Source organism: Colobus angolensis, unplaced genomic scaffold (genome assembly GCF_000951035.1).
Source record: "Colobus angolensis palliatus isolate OR3802 unplaced genomic scaffold, Cang.pa_1.0 Scaffold168, whole genome shotgun sequence".
Lineage (NCBI taxonomy): Eukaryota > Metazoa > Chordata > Mammalia > Primates > Cercopithecidae > Colobus > Colobus angolensis.
In genome coordinates this window covers 111,877-130,185 of record NW_012114799.1, presented here as the reverse complement: position 1 = coordinate 130,185, position 18,309 = coordinate 111,877, and the positions used below count along the sequence as shown (strand labels likewise).

At 36.9% G+C, this 18,309-nt stretch overlaps 1 protein-coding gene across 1 annotated transcript in view; it reads left to right on the top strand.

Moving 5' to 3' along the window:
• Positions 1-18,309, top strand: part of DPP10 (dipeptidyl-peptidase 10 (non-functional)) — a gene marked incomplete at its 3' end in the record, with an annotated part of 355,691 nt that overhangs the window by 302,082 nt on the left and 35,300 nt on the right. The window lies entirely within an intron of this gene.

Genomic DNA, 18,309 nt, shown 5'->3' with positions numbered 1-18,309 from the left:
ATTAGCCGGGCGTGGTGGCACATGCCTATAATCCCAGCTACTTGGGAGACTGAGGAAGGAGAATCAGTTGAACCTGGGAGGTGGAGGTTACAGTGAGCTGAGATCGTGCCATTGCACTCCAGCTGGGGCAACAAGAGCAAAAAAAAAAGTTTAGGCTGGGCACTGTGGCTCACGCCTGTAATCCCAGCACTTTGGGAGGCCGAGGCGGGCAGATCAGGAGGTCAGAAGATCCAAACCATCCTGGCTAACATGGTGAAACCCCGTCTCTACTAAAAATACAAAAAAATTAGCCGGACGTGGTAGCTGGAGCCTGTAGTCCCGGCTACTCGGGAGGCTGAGGCAGGAGAATGGCATGAACTGAAAATCTAAAAGATTCAAAATGCGTGACCAAATTTCTAAAAGGCATGTGTTTGCCTTTTAGACTTCTGAGCTGGTCATACAAGAAGATTAGGAAGCTATCCTGGAAGTTAATTGTGGCCCTACAGACAGTAGAATATGCCAAGTTTCCGCTTTAAGAATCCATGTAAATGCTATGACTTTCACTAAAACCACATAACAATATAATAACTGAAAATGTGTTCTAAAGGTGTTCTGACGCATTTCCTAATTATTATAACATATTGTATTTTGTTATCATTAGTAGAAAAATGGGATCAGAATTAGCATTGTAATATTATTTTGGTAAAATCATGAATGAGATCATGACTCGTACATAGTAGATGCCTAATAAATATTAATTTGATTTGATTTATTTGAGCCAGGTTTAGTAAGTTCAACTCGTACTGGTTTCTGTTATTTATTTGAGAACCTATTCAACTTGCCATCATTGGGACAAGCTGTGACAGTTCCTTAAAATGAACTCTATTATAGTCAAATTGTTCCATCTGTTTTCCCTAAATGAAAGAAGATTCCCTCGATGCTAGTCAATGAGTGAGGGCTCCTTGACTCAGAACCAGATGCAAGCTTTATACTAGCCTTCCATTTCATCCCAATTACATTCTTGGCAGCCTGTGAGACTCATGGGGTAAACTTTTTATAACAATTATCAATATCAGCCAATTTTTCAGAATGGGCAGGAATAAACTTCAATGGCTCCAGGATGAGTTTTCTGTCTTCCAAAGGCTCTGTCTGGCTGGCTGCCATGGAGAATATGTGGGAGCATAAAGGCTGCTGTTTTATGTAACACTCTAGAAATCAGCTAACTTTATGACTACTTAGAGTTTTAAGATTTTTATCAATCTAAATTAACTACTTAGTATTGGCTTAGGTTACTTTTTTGTGACATAGAGAACATTATTTTTATTCCTGTGATACAGACCTCCAAGGTGTGTGAATACATTACATAGCAATGACTGGAGTCGGGTCTATTGTTGACTCCCTCATAGTTATTGTGGAAGAAAGAGAGAAAGCATCTTATTGATGGGATACAGGGTCAGCAAAATCCTGGAACATCCTTTGAACTCCCATTGGGTTAGTGTGTGTGTATTAGGATGGGAGGTTTGGGGAAGTAGAGTGGAAATTTACGGTGTTATGAGATGACATTGTGTCCTTTAACTCAGGAATGACTAAATCCTGTCAATATCTAGCAATCCCTATACATTGTGATCTCAGGTAGATTGTTATGCAATGGTAATGATAATTAAGAACACACACTACTCTATTATTCACTGAATGTTCATAATCACAAAAGGGAAATTGTTTCTTAAATTGCAGTGGGACACCAAGATTTTTCTCAAGGTTTAAGAGAAAACTTTTCTATTTTGAGAAGTTTGAAAACTAAAACAAAGAACACATTCATATGAGACGAGAAGAAAGTGAGAAGACATGAGTCCTCTGGCCTCTTAGCCAGACTCTAGTGGGTTCAGCCCACAGAGGTAGGAATTAGAAGATATGATAGACCATATCGATTTGGACTTCTTAGAAATTCGGCCACAGAGTTTCTGAAGCATGAGAACAGACTAATACAAAAAGTCACTTTTGTTATGCATTAGCAAAGAACTTGGAGGCATTGTGCCCCTGCCTTATGGATCTGTGGAACTTTGAATTTAAGAGTGATGGATTAGGGTATCTGGTAGAATAAATTTCTAAGGGGCAAGTGATTCAAGATGTGGCCAGTCTGCTTCTAAAAGCCTATATTCATATGTGTGAGCAAAGAATGACCTGAAACTGGAATTTATAATTAAAGGAAAAACAGAGTGTCAAAAATTGGAAAATTTGCACCCTGACCATGTGATAGAAAAAAAAAAAAAAGCCCATTTGACAGGGAGGAATTCAAGCAGGCTGCTGAAATTTGCGTAAGTAAAGAGGAGTCAATTACTAATAGCCAAGACAACTGGGGAAAGAGCCTCCAAGGCATTTCAGAGACATTTGTGGCATCCACTCCCATCATTGACTCAGAGGCCTAGGAGGACTGAATGGTTTCATGGGCCAAGCCCAGGGCCCAACTGCCCTGTGCAGCCTTGGGACACTGCTCCCCACATCTTACTCTGCTCCAGCTCTAGCCAGAAAATTTGCAGGCTAGTCATTTGGTAGAAAAGAAAAGCCATTTGCATGGGGGGAATTCAAACAGGCTGCAGAAATCTGCATAAGCAGTGAGGAACCAGTTGCCAATAGCCAAGACAATGGAGAGACCTTGAAGGCATTTCATAGATCTCCATGGCAGTAATTCTCCTCACAGGTCCAGAGGCTTAGGAGGTTTGAATGGTTTTGAGGGCCAAGCTCAGGGCCCCATGGGCCTGTGCAGCCTTGGGACACTACTCCCTGCATCCCAGTCACTTCACCACTAGCCATGGTTCAACAAGGCCCAGGTACAGCTCAGGCCACCGCTTCAGAGGATGCAGACTGTAAGTCTTGGTGGCTTCCAAGGGGTATTAAGCCTGTGGGTGCATAGAATGCCAAAGCTGAGCCTTGAGAGCCCCTGCCTAGATTTCAGAGAATGTATGGAGAAGCCTGGATGTCCAGGCAGAAGCCTGCTGCAGCGGCAGAGCCCTCATGGCGAACCTCCAGGATGGCAGTGTGGAGGGAAAATGTGGGATTGGAGTCCCCACACAGAATCCCCACTGGAGCATTGTCTAGTGGAGCTGTGAGAAGAGGGCCACTATCCTTTAGACCCCAGAATGGTAGATCCACCAGTAGCTTTCACTCTCAGCATGGAAGAGCCACAGGCACTCAATACCAGACCATGAGAACAGTTGTGGAAAGCCACAGGAGTGGAGCTGCCCAAGGCTTTGAGAGCCCTCCTTTTGCATCAGTGTGACCTGGATTGAGACATGGAATTAAAGAAGATTATTTTGAAGCTTTAAGATTTAATGACTGCTTTTCTGGGTTTCAGACTTGCACAGAGCCTGTAGCCTCTTTCTTTTGACCAATTTCTCCATTTTAGAAAGGGAATATTTACCCAATGCCTATACCCACATTGTATCTTGGAATTAACTAACTTGTTTTTGATTTTACAAGCTCATATTCAAAAGGAACTTGCTTTGTCTCAGATAAGACTGAGTTAATACTGGAGTGAGTTAAGACTCAGGGGGACTCTTGAGAAGATATGATTGTATTTTGAAATGTAAGAGAGCCATGAGATTTGGAAGGTGCCAGGAGTTGAATAATATGGCTTGGATTTGTGTTCCCACCCAAATCCCCAATGTTGGACTTGAAGCCTGGTTTGAGGTGATTGGATCAAGAGGGTGGATTTTCCTTTCGATGCTGTTTTGTGATAGTGAGTAAGTTCTCGTGAGATCTGATGTTTTAAAAGTGTGTGGTACCTTGCCACCTTCCCTCCTTCTGCAGCCGTGTAAGACATGCCTGCTTTCCCTTTGCCTTCCACCATAAATGTAAGCTTCCTGAGGCCTCTCCAAAAGTGGAAACCACTATACTTCCTGTACAGCCTATAGAGCTATGAGACTATTAAACCTCTTTTCTTTATAAGTCACCCAGTCTCAGGTACTTCTTTATAGCAGTGCAAGAACAAACAAATAGAGAGAGCCAATGCTTCACATGGCCAGAGTAGAAGCAAGAAAGTTAGGGGTAAGATGCCACACATATTTAAACAGCCGGATCTTGTAAGAACTCACTGTCATGAGAACAGCACCAAGGGTATGGCACTAAACAATTCATGAGAAACCTGCCCCCATAATCCAATCACTTCCTACCAGGCCCCACTTCCAACACGGGGGATTGACACTCAGTATGAAATTTAGAGAGTACAACATCCAAAGTGTATTAACACTGATACATAAATCCTCAACAAAATACTAACAAACTGAATTTAGCAACATGTTTAAGAGATTATACACCATGACCCACTGGCATTATTCCTGTACTAGAATGGTTCAACATATAAATATCAATCATGTAATACACAGCATTAACAGAGTGAAAGAGAAAATTTACAAGATCATCACAATTGATACAAAAAATTTAATAAAAATTAATACCCTTTCATGATGAAAACTCTCAACAAACTAGAAATAAAAGGAAACTGTTTCAATATAATCTAAGTCACCCATGATAAACCCATAGCACACATTCTTCTCAATGTTGAAATTGCTGAAAAATTGTCCTTGAAGATCAGAAAAATGATAGGATGCTCACTTTTACCACTTCTATTCAACATGGTATTGGAATTTCTGATCAAGGAAATTTGCCAAGAAAAAGAAATAAAAGCCTTGGAAACTGGAAAGAAAGAGGTAAAATTTCTTATATATGGTCTTATACTTAGAAAATTTTAAAGATTTCCAAAAAGTTTATAAGAACTAATTGAAAACCATAAGCAAAGTGTCAGGATACAAAGTCAATACACAAAAATCTGTTGCATTTTGATGCACTAACAAACAACCCAAAAAAGGAAATTAAGAAAACAGTTCTATTTATAGTAGCACCAAAAGGATTAAAATTTTAAGAATTTAGTTACCTAAAGAAATGAAAGTCTTGGTACAAAAAACTACAAAGCATTCCTGAAAAAACAAATTTATAAATTAATGAAAAGCTATTCCATGTACATGGATTGAGAAACAATATTGTTAAGATGTCAATAATGTCCAAAACAATATACAAAGATAAATGCAATCCTTATAAAAGTCCCAGTGATTTTCTGCATAAATAGACAAACCCATCCTAAAATTTATATGGAATCTTAAAGTATCCTAATAGTCAGTACAATCCTCAATATAGAATAACAAAGTGTTAAGCTCATACTTCCTGATTTGAAATTTTACTGCAAAGCCACATTAATCAAAACAATGTGGTACTGGTGTGTTAGCTCTTTTTTGTGTGTTGTTATTATACATATAAAGGCAGCCCTAAGGCTAGGTAATTTATAAGGAAAATGGGCTGGGCAGGAAGCATGGTGCTGGCATCTGCTTGGCTTCTGGTGAGGCCTCAGGAAGCTGTCAATCATGGCACAAGGCAATAGGGTAGCTGATATCTCACATTGTGAGCAGGAGCACAAGAATAGAGGCAGGTGCCACACTCTTTTAAACAACCAGATCTCATGTGTACTCAGAGTGAGAACTCACTCATTACCAAGCCATTCATGAGGGATCCAGCCCTGCGAGTCAGTCAGCTTCCACCAGACCCCACCTCCAACACTGGGGATTGCATTTCAATGAGATTGGGAGGGGACAAACAGCCAAACCACATCTATTGGTGTAACAACAGACATATAGACCAATGGAATAGAACAGAGAGCCCAGAAATAAATTCTCAAATATGTGTTTAAGTTATTTTCAACAAGGGTCTTGAGACATCAATGGGGAAAAGACAGTATTTTCAACAAATGTTGTTGGGAAAATTGTTTATCTACATGCAGTAGAATGGAATGGGATTGTTACCTAAAATGATGTTTAAAAACTAGTTCTAAGTGAATCTATCACATAAGTGTTAAACGTTAAACAATAAAACATTTAGAAGACAGCAGGACAAAAACCTAAGTGTTTTTGGCAGTAACATTTCTTGGATATGACATCAAAAGACATCATCCACAGAGCCATATGGTAATCTATAGATTGGGAAGAAATATTTGCACATCATATCTATGATAAGGGATTAATATCCAGAACATATAGAAAATGCCTGCAACTCAACAAGAATAACAAAACAAACAGCATAATTAATAGACAAAGGAGTTACATGAGTATTTTTCCAAAAAGATATGCAAATATCCAATAATCATGGAAAAAGATGCTCAATGTCACTAATCATTGGGAAAATGCAAGTTAAAACCACAATTTGAGACCAGATCACATTCACTATGATACATACTATCAAAAAGAAAGTAAATGGAAAATAATATCTGGTGATGATGTGGAGAAGGTGAAAGTCTTGTGCACTGTTGATGGGAATGTGAAATATTATAGCTGCTGTGGAAAACAGTATGATGCTTCTTCACAAAATTCAATGCAGAATTTCTGTATGATCTAGAAATTATTCTTCTGAATAAATACCCAAATGAATTGAAGGCAGGGTCTTAAAGAGATTTTTAGGTACCCCTATTCATAGCAGCATTATTCACAAAAGCTAAAAGGTGGAAGCAACCTAAGTGTCCATTGATGGAGGAGTTGGAGAAGCAAAATGTGGTTTGTACATACAATGGGATATTATTCATCCTTAGAGAGGAAGGAAATTCTGACACATGCTACAACCTTCTAAGGTTCATCCATGCTAAGTGAAATAAGCCAGTTGCAAGCAGACAAATACTGTGTGTGACTTTATTTATATGAGGTACTTCAAGTACTCAAAATCATAGACACAGAAAGTAAAATAATGGTTTCCAAGAAGTGCAGTAAGGAATGAAGGGTTATTGTTTAATGTGTACAGATTTTCAGTTTTGCGAGATGAAAGCGGTTCTGAAGATAGGTGGTGGCAATGGTTATCCAACAGTATGAATGTACTTAACACTGCTCAGTTGAAAAATTAAAACAGTTAGGATGGTAAACGATAAATTTTATATTATGTGCAATTTACTAGAAGTAAAAAATGAGGAAAAAACACAGTTTAAATAAAAACACATATCTACATATATATATATATACACACACATTTTTGGTATGATAATATGTGGTCTCACTTAAGACCAGGAGGACTTAATCAAATTTGCTCCAGCTTTATGACCTTCTTTAGCCCCTTTGAAAGTCATCACTCTATATTTGCTGAGGTTCAAAGGTGGGTCTGCAACAGTCTAGTGAAGACTAGCTTCACTTTTAGCCACATGCTGTTGTGCCGCTACCATGGTTTCTCACATTTGTTAACTGATAATGACAAGACTGAAACAAGCAGTAGAATGCACCCTGCAGGGGAGACATGAATGCATACACACCTAAATTTGCCATGTTCAGACCTCAGTTATTTCCACTAATTCTGATACTACAAGGAATTTTGGGATCTACTCCTTCAACTACAGCCTCTGGGTGCTGCAGGCCATAACCAGGTAGGGTATGTGCTAGAAGCGGGTGGAGACCAAGCAGCACCATCCCTTGGGGTAGTTATTAAAATTTCAGTTCCAAATTGCATTTAAAATCTGTCTCCCGTTGGAATTTTGGCTACCCCTTTCTCTTAATTGTAGATGTTAGTCCAGTTAATTAAGTTCCCTGGAGTTCAATTTTCTTTATGTAAATACAAGAATTTTCTTTATGTCAATATAAGAATTAAATGAGACAAGTATAAATGTCTAACAAAATGTCCTTCCCATTGTAGGTGTTCAGAAATGGCTGTTTCTTTTAATGTATCGCATAACTGTATTTTTTTCTTACTGATTAGGTTATGGGTGCTTTTTCCCCTCCTTCTTCCTACTTCCTAGGGGCATGGTAAACAAGTAACAAGTAGTTTATTGAGATTGAAAAGTGTATTCATTATATTGTTGCTTGTTTGTTCTATCAGAACACTTTGATAGGAACAAAAATGGTGATTTTCTATATCATATCATATCTGTATCTTTGAAGACAGTTATCTACCCTTTTATCATATTTGTACTTCCAGCTGTGCCCAAGAGCGAATGTTATGGAGTTTAAATGCAGGTGAAGTGAGCTGGGATCTGCAGATTGTGGCTCTTATCTGCTTAATGATGTGTGCAATAAGTGTCATATTAGGAGGAAGAACAGGAAGGCCCATCTTTTTGAGGCAGACACATAATGTTCAGTACAAAGAATCCCATATCATGTTTTCTAAAAAATTGTCTGAGAAAAAAATGGCAAAATAAAATGCTTAAGGAGAGACATCTGTTCTCTCTGATTCTTTAACCCACTTTAAACTTGGAGAAGCAAAGAAAAGCGATAGTTTAATTCTTGTGTTTCTTTAGGTCCAGATCTTTAGCTCTTGCATAAAAGTGAGCAAGCTGCCATCTGTGCAAACAGGTGGCTTGGATTAAATATGATGCTAAGTATTAGAACAATTATATTTATAGGCATGGCAGGAAGTGACAAAATTAAGAAAACCCAGGGTACTTTGAGTAAGATGAGAAATGTGAGCCATAAACTGTGTCTAAGAAGATAAAGTATGAAAATATATGTTCAAAAGGATCTAAACACCTGCATGTTTGACATTTGCTTCTGGTAATTCAAGAAGAGATGAAACACAATTACTCATATGCCTCTTTCAACATACTACTCTGGGTCAACTGGACCTATCATAGAACAGTATTAGGGAGGATCCTTTATGTCATGAATAAAGAGTTGCTCAACTATGAATTAATTATGATTTCATAGTGAACCTCTTAGCTTCATAAAGTACATTCTTCAAAGCTTGAAGCTAAGCAGAAAGGCCAAAGAACACACAGGTGGGAGGGTAAGCTTAAGGAAGCAGTATAAGCATCATTCATTCATAAAGAGATAACCAGTATTGCAGTAACTAGGCTGGACTTGGAATCCTAATTCAGGAGTTTTCGTTGCTGATTCTTCACTGCATTTGATGAGACTTTTTGATAACTTTTTCGTGATGGATGAAATGAAGTCAATGAGCAAGATGACCTCCTTGGTTCCGTCCAGCTTTCCAACACATTTTGGAGCCAATTACTTTGTCAACTTTTTTCTCAGGGGTCATTTGTAGAAACAGTGTATAAAATTTACTGACCAAATAATTAACTCTTTTTGACTGTTTTCCTTCAGTTAGATTAATATTTTCAAGGTTCATCTATCTTGTACTATATATCATTATTTCATTCCTTTTTATAGATAAAAATACTTTATTATATGAACATATCACCTTTGTATGATTAATGTATTTAATATTGTCAACTTATTCAGAATATATATACTACTTGTAGAGCCCTGTATTAGAGGTAAAGAGGAGAAGATTCAAATTAAAGGAGGATTACACATAGCAACTATAACACAAGAACAAAAAAGAAACCATTTTTGTTTCAAAGTTGGTAAGAAGTTAAACTTTACTTTGAGTAGTTGAAATGAATACCAGGAAAATGGCACATTGTTTTGTTTTATATTCCACCAGTAGTTTTGATTTTACAGCCAAAATATATCTAAAGTTTTGTATTTTAAACTTTTGTCATCTCAATTGTTTCCTTTTTGGTCATCGCTATTTTTTCATGTACTTTTAAAAAAATAAGTTTATTGATATAAAATTGTATACCATAAAATTCACTCTTATTTTTTAAAAATAATTTTTATTGTGTCTATTTAATGTATACATCATAATGTTATAAGATTATATATATATATATATCTGCATACATAGTAAAATAGTAACTATGGGGGGAACAAATTAGCATATTCATCATCTCACATAGTTACCCATTTTTTCCTCCCTGTGATAAAAACTGCTATGAAATTCACCCTTTTAAAATGTACAATTCATTGGTTTTTAGTATATTCATAGAATTGTCTAACCATCACTGCTGTTCATTTCCAAAATGAGTTCATCATCTCCGAAGGGAAATCTAGTACACAGTCATTTCTGATTCTCCTCCCCACCAGTCTTTAGCAATCGCTAATCTACTATCTATTTCTATGGATTTTCCTATTTGAACATTTCCTATAGATTGAATTATGCCATGTGCAGTTCTTTATGAATATCTTCTTTCAGTTACATTCATATTTTTAAGGTTTATTCCTCTTGTACCATGTATCATTCCTTCATTCATCCTTATTGATATGTAAATACCAATATTATTATGTGGATATACCACATTTTATCAATTCATCATTTCATTATACTGGGATGGCTTCCTTTCATCATAGACTTACTACCTTAATATCTTCTTACTTTTTCTTTTTATTATTGTGTGCACAATTAACCTCTGGGATTTTACTCTATTCTTGGTTTGTTGTCTCATTAAGTATATATATGATTTCCAAAATTCTCAAAATGGGAATACTTAGACACTAATTCAATGAGAAACGTAAATACCAAATATATACTCAGTCTTATTCTTAGTAATTGGGTAAATAAGGAAATTTGTATATTTTCTTCTAAGAGTACATAGCCATTTTAATGGTTAATGGTAGTATCTGATAAGAGGATGAAATGTAAGTAGGGTGGAGAATTAAAAAATGCCTACTAAATCGTTGTAGTCAATTACATTACCTCCATCATCATCATACTCAAGATCACTTTATTGGATACATACTCTGTGCAAGATACTTCATTTTTAACATGTATTATAGTATTTGATACTAAAAAAACTTATTTTGGACATTTAGGTTTTTTAAAAAATTATTTCAGATGACTAAAGTAAATTACAGATAGCTAATGTAACCAGCTCCAAAATTAAATACTGTTACGTAGAAGAGTCAGAATTTCACCCCAAATTTCTAAAACATACTCCTTCTTCCTTCTTTCACTGCCTAATATGTCTATCTATCTCTCTATCTATCTACCTAGCTAGCTAGCTATCTGTATGTGTATGTGTGTGCATTTGTGTCTGTGTGTGTAAAACTAATATTGTTTGGGAGGAATTCATAATTCATGGAAGGGGTGGACTTTCAAATTGCTCATGATGTTAGATAAGAAAAATTTGGTTAATCATGATGAGAAGTGAGGTGGGGTCACTAGTTTGAAGAAAACAACCACAACGATAAAAAATGTACTCACCACATTCATGTTCTAACACTGATTGATGTTTAATTGTAGGTTTAGAGTTTATCCTTACTGGCAGACTTACTTGTAAATTCAGACTGCTCCTTGGCCAATTTGATTACTCTTAACAACTCAACAGGAGACTTGAAACTTTAATGGAGATTTGTGATTCTCCCAGGACATATATCTATGTCTTCTCAGCAGTGTCAGACTGATCTGCTGCCAACATGTTTTTCCCCCTCTCAGTAGAATAAATCTCTGACTACACATCCTGGCAAAAGCACACATTTCTCCTGGCAAGCTTCCTCAATGGACATCAAATATCTTGAGATTGCAGACGAAATCATTTTTCTCCAGGGAAAACATGACTTGTGTAGATGACAGGACCCCAGACAAACAGCAAACCCCACTCAGAATGTTAACAATTACTAAAAATGCATTTCCTATCACAGACCCACTTTTTTTGCCACCGGTATCCGCCCCCCCCCCACACACAAACAGACATGTGCACACATACATGTGCACATATATAATCAATTTTCCTGTACTTACCTGCTTTATGAAATGCAAACTTATGGTGAGTTTGGAGAGCTCTTTTTTTTTTTAAACAAATAATGCCCTCCATAAGTAAACATAGTAATTATCAATGCACACTCATTGTGTAATAGATCTGTTGTCTGTGTCACTTAGCTAACTTTGATCATTTTCTGTCATCCAGAAAATAGCTTCTTTCTTAAAAACCAACACACAATGAATGCTTGGCAGTAATGGGCATGTGATTTAGGTCTGTGCCTAATTAGCACGTTGCATACCACTAACATACAGCACAAGAATGAGTACCTGGGCGGTCTACGACCAATGAAAGCAAGGGACCTCCTACTGAGAACCCTGGAAAATATTGTCGTTGTCTTTAAAGTGAGAGGCTGTAGGGATTAAATATGCTATAGTCATTTTTAGATCATGAAGAGAAAGCTTGTCGAAATGGAGCCATCTGAAAGAAAACTGTGGTAAGATATTATTCATGCCCCTGATGACAACACTGAAGTATCTGTATCAAGTCATGCATGTCTGCATGAAGCCCTACATGCAGTCAACCAGTTCGGGAGGTAATCTCTTTCAGGCGGGAGTTTCTGATACTTCCAAAAGAAGTAAATAGTCTTTACTTTTCTCCCACCTCCTCCCTAAAGTAGGAAATGGTAGCAATGACTTATCTATCAATTCTTAGCTGATCATCCTTCTTCTGAAAACATTAACTTGTATATCGTGGCATGTTTCTGTAGTCCCAGTTACTCGGGAGGCTGAGGCAGGAGAATCGCTTGAACCCAGGAGGCAGAAGTTGCAGTGAGCTGAGATTGCGCCACTGTACTCCAGCCTGGGCAACAGAGCAAGACTCCATCTCAAAAACAAACAAATAAACATTAACTTGTATAATAGCTGTTTACAGTTAGGTAAGTTACATCCTAGGCATAAGAACAAATATGATTAAGTCCATTGTACAATTTTAGGCTCATCAGCATTTTTTCTTAATCATCTGAATTTATCTCATAAACTTTAACACTGTTCAAAAAAAAAAAAAATCTTAAAGCCTACATGTGCTTGAGAAGTTATTTTATCCAAAGAAAAACGACAACCTATTGGCCAAAGTTTTTGCCTCATTTCCACTTGCTATTGTCTTAGAACTAGCTAGTGTTTTGATATTAGTAACCATCCTATAACTATTTCTTTGTATTTTCATATATTTTATATTCCTGCCCTGCATTCATGTTGTTAAGCATATGAATTTTAATTATTCCTTCTGTCACTTCTTTCAATGTTGTTTCTGTTTAAATGAATGCAATACCACCAATTTATTCAACTAAATCAATTTGCTATTTAATTAAGTCTTACGTTATGGTTTAATTATATACTTGGATTACAGTGATCAATTCTTCTCTCTAGAGATTTAATTGAAATATGCAGAAATTGATAAAGGTATGCCATTATGCATTTGAAGAGTCACAGCATCTGTTGTTTAGATGTATGAATTAGTTTTCCAGACAACAAAATTCTTCAATACTACTCTATGCAATTATGTTCAGAACTATAGCATGTATTTTATATTTCAGTTATGATATTTCAATTTATTTTTCTTCCTATAATATCAGTCGAGAGTGTTAAGCTTTTGAAATAGCCGATGGTGAAATTTTAGTGACAGAGTATATTGCCTAATCTATAATTTTAAGGAACAAAGTCAGATCTAAACGTTGATATGTAAATGATTGCAACTGTGTTTTATAAGAGAACACATTAAAATTGTCAGTTTCCCTTGACATGTTTGCATCACACAAATTTTTCACAGTGAATATACATTACTTTAAAATCAGAAAATGTAAAAAATTATTGTCTTTGACCCATATGTCTTTTTCTTCTATCATCTTTTGTATGCTTATATTAACCATGACTAGAGAAATATTTTCATAAGGGTGAGAAAACTTGCTTAAGTTTTACTGCCACTAGTAACATATCCATCTGTCCATTCAACTGAAATACTAGTGGGAAGACATTGAATCTTGAAAAGAAAGACACAGCTTTATCAAAGATGTTGGAGAGTAAACATGTTTGTCAATTGGACAATATCAATAGTCAATGGAAATTAACTACAGTTCCTGGACTGACCGTGAAAGATTTGAGCAAGATAATATAATAGCTAAGTGACGGATGGTTAGGCTGTGCCGATAGATATTTAAATATAGGACTTCAGAGTTTTAAATGACAGTCAATGTTGCAGGATCGAAGCACAAATTAGGTAAGTAGAGTTCATTTTGAGTTTCTAGTTTACAAGTTTGATGAAGGATTATTTGATTTATGACTAAGTTAATGAAACATAACTCTGCAATTTGAGGTCATTTTACTAGTGGCATGGAAATTAAAATTAAAATCTTAAGAGAAAGCAGGGAGATGTTTGGAGTGGAGGGAGGATGTCTTTTAAGTGAATAACTGTGAGGGGTCTAAGACTTCACCCTACTTGCAAATTAACAAGTTAGCCTGCAGCAGTATGTGCGACTATATAAAAATGAGGCATTTGGGTCAGAGACAAAAAGAGTTTATTATTCACAGCAACAGTCAAATCGTTACAGGCCAATGGGGTGTTATAGTGAAGTGTATTACTGGAGTGGAACCCCAAAATACAAAAATTGTCATCTTGCATAAGATTGCTGGTGACCTCCCTTTCTCCTAAAGCACAATGAAAGACTAAAATCAGCTTGGTTTAATCTTTTCAGAATGGGGAAAAAAATGGTGACAATATAGTAGCTGACACAAACTAAATAGAGGGAGATGGAAGTAATTGAAATATTTGCCTAGCCTCTTTTATCCTCCATATTTTGCAGTTTAGATGTTACTTTAAAATAAGCTCTATTTTCTGCATGTATCACTGCAGTGTAGACTTCTAGACCTTTGGGATCATATAAACACACCAATCTTTATATTTACTTTATATGAGCTGCTCAAGTGAAAGAGAAACATGAATCTGCTTACATCTTTCCTTTGCCTGATGATTTAAATAGACTGGACCATTCAACAAGATTGTTGAGTGTATGAGTATGAAGTCAAGAAACTTTTGGTAAGAGTTTTAACTGAAGAAAGTTGAGAATCAGTTAAAGCTGGTGGTTATGCTACTATTATGCAAAAAATCCTTCTGGTGGGAAAAGATATTTAAAATTCTAGAGATAGATTTTATTTTCCTCTTATGCGATCTTTTTGCAAATAATCCAAAGAATGAAATGATCGTGTGAAAATTGCTGCTATTCACACTTTAGCTACAAATCAGAAAAACATCATTTAGTTGAGTGGCTATCAACTGCTCCATTATCTAGCCTGAAAAAGGCTCTTTATCACAGGAAGTAGCATTCATAGGATTGGCACTTCCACATGTATTAATAATGGTTACATACAATTATGATGACTTTTAGATAAAAATGACATTTATTCTGGTTACTTTTTAAGTAAATGCTTTTATTTTGGATATCTAACTTTATCTTATTTACCAGGGATTTGATTCATGTTTTTACAAATATGTATTTCCCATGCCATGTTGTAAAACAAACGAACAACAACAACAAAAAAAAAAACATACCTTTTAGAGCATATAGCTCTTTAGGAAATCCAGAAGAACTGTCTTTTAGTTACACTGCAATGATCAGTGATTAACATTTATAAATATACTAAGTAAAAAATATGTTCTTTGAATGAGGCAAACAATTAATAGGTTAACATAGATTCCAGCAAACTTTTTATTTAAAGAACCAGAGGGTAAATATTTTAGGCTTTGTGGGCCGTATTTTCTCTGTTGCAACTACTCAACTATGCCATTGTAGGGCATAAGCAACCATCAACAATAAATAGATGTAGCTGTATTCTTTACAGAAACAGGCCTTGAAAAGCCAGACTGACCCAATGCTATAGTTTATGGATCCCTGATCTAGTATACTGTAAACCAAAAATAAAACCCTAAGTCCCCCAACAGACCAAACAGACTCCCTCTTGACCAAGGGGACCCCAGAGAAACCTGAAATCCTGAATTCCTGGCCATGATGGGAAGGGATGTTGAACACTTCATTATATCTCCTTCCTTTTGGGATTTAAGCACAACTGACCAGCATTCAGGTAAAAATAGAGATTGTAAGACTAACAAAACAGTCCCTTTGTAGCTAAATAAAAACAAGACAAAAGGTCATGCAAGGCAAAGGTTAAGTCACATCCTACAAACGACAAAATTTTGTAAAACTGGTGCCTTTTTTTTTTTTTTTTAAATTTACCTGGTACAATTTGGCTTAATTTCTAACCTAATTTTGGCATAGTGTCACAGGACAGATACCAGACCCTGAAGGAAACAAAAATATTTTACGCCCAAATATATTTTTTGTTATATTTTGAAATGGCCCCACAAAGCCACCTTTCATAGGGAAAACTTGGATCTGCAGACAATCTCCGTTAATGCAGCCAGACCTTCCCTTCCCAAGCCTTTCCCAGATCTAGGGGAAATTAACTGATAATCTGACAACTTTAATGTCTGAAAAGAGACATTTACCATCTATTCTCTCTGAAGACTGCTAGCTGTGAGGATTCATCTGCATAACAAAGCCTTGACCTTCACAACCCCCTTTAATCTTGATTCAAGCATTTGTTTCTTCTGATTCAAATATTTAGAGGAAGTTTAACTCTTGCAACCAAGTACCAATCAGAAAATCTTTGACTCCACTGATGACCTGTAAACCTTCCCCACTTCAAGATATCCCACCTCTTTAGGCTGAACCCATGTAAACCTTCCCTGTATTTATTTATGGTTTTATTAGCCTGTTCTCATGGTGCTATGAAGAAATACCTGAGATTGGGTAATTTATAAAGCAAAGGGGTTTAATTGACTCACAGTTCTGCATGGCTAAGGAGGCCTCAGAAAACTTACAATCGTGGCAGAAGGTACTTCTTCAAAGTGCAGCAGGAGAGAGAATGAGTGCCAGCAGGAGTAATGCCAGATGTTTGTAAAACCATCAGACCTTGTGAGAACTCACTCCTTATCAGGAGAACAGCATGGGGGAAACCATCCCCATGATTCAGTTACCTCCTACTGGGTCCCTCCCATGACACATGGGGATTATGGAGATTACAATTCAAGATGAGATTTGGGTGGGGACACAGCTTAACCATATTAATGGTTTTACCTACAATTCCTATCTCCCTACAATGAATAAAACCAAACTGTAACCCAACTCCCTTGAGCATATTTCTTAGTACTTCTTGAGAATGTTCCGTGGGCCATGGTCACTCATATTGGCTCAGAATAAACCTCTTTAAAATGTTTCACAAAATTTATTTCTTCCGTTAACAATGCTAAGTTTAAATTTATATATATATGGAAATGTATTAAAAATTATTTAAATGTAATGCTGTAATATTATGAAAGTAGGTTATGAAAGTTGAGATTTGCAAAATAGTATTAAAAAAATATTCTGACACTTACTAAAACGCTAAGGAAGACCTTATTCAAAGCGAATGCAATAGGGCTGGGCGTGGTGCCTCATGCCCGTATTCCCAGCAGTTTGAGAGGCCAAGATGGTGGATCATTTGAGGTCAGGAGTTTGAGACCAGCCTGGCCAACATGGTGAAACCCCATCTCTGCTAGAAAGACAAAAACTAGCTATGTGTGGTGACTTACACCTGTAGTCTCAGCTATTCCAGAGGCTGAGGCAGCAGGATCACTTGAACCTGGGAGGTGGCAGTTGCAGTGAGCCGAGATCCCATCACTGCGCTCCAGCCTACAGCCTGGGCAACAGAGTGAAACTCTGTTTCAAGAAAAAAAAAAGAAAATAAAAAAACAGAAAAACCCATACCAAACCCAACAAAAGAACTATTGCAATGTAGGAAAAGACTTAACTGCAACCACAGCAAACACCGCTAGAGGTACTTAGAGCCAATGAGCAGAATAAAGCAGTCAATACATGGAAAACTACAAACAGGAGGTATCCAGGGCAGGGGGAGTCTTGCTAAACTGGTATAAGAGTTAAAGCAAGAGGAAAGAAATGCGAAACACAGCTGACAGTTAAAGAGGTTTTCTTTAGTTAAAACCTGAGAGGTGCTCCTGGCCGATTGGTCAGGAGCCCTTTCTCTTACAGACTATGAGTACATATTGGTTTTAGGGTGAGGGGGCTTATTAGAAGCTTGGAATGTTTATGTGTGTGGATAATTTGATGGTTGGAATGTCTCTGAGAGGAGAGGAGGTTATCATAGGGCAGATATCTTTCCAGCACAGAGAGGGGTTATCTCGGGGCTGGCATCTTCCCGGCAGGAGGGGGTTATCTAGGGTCTAGCATGTCTGTGGTCGGGGAGGAGTTTCGAATGTTTCTGGTTGGAAATGTTATTTGTAGTTTATGGTCACGCTGACCTTAGCCATTAGGCTGATGCCCTTTGGATTTAGGCAGCTGTTGAACTTTAGAATGAAGGACATGTCCAAGATGGCAGTGCTCCTGTTCTGTCAACTGGATTAACACAATTTTTTCTAAAGGCAAGCCATAGACTTAAATTTCAAGGGTGGGGGTAGAGGAATTTGATCAAAGGTCAAGGGCAGGAGGATTCTCACTAAACTGACCCAGCAGGATTCTTGTTAAAGGCCGGCGAAGGTCAAGGGCTGGTTGTGAAGAGGACGGAAGAGGTTGAACAAATTTTAGTCAAGGCAGATATCTTCGTCAGGAGTGCTAAATGTATTTCTAAATAACTTCACAACAGCAATAAATAAGTAAATAAGTACACATA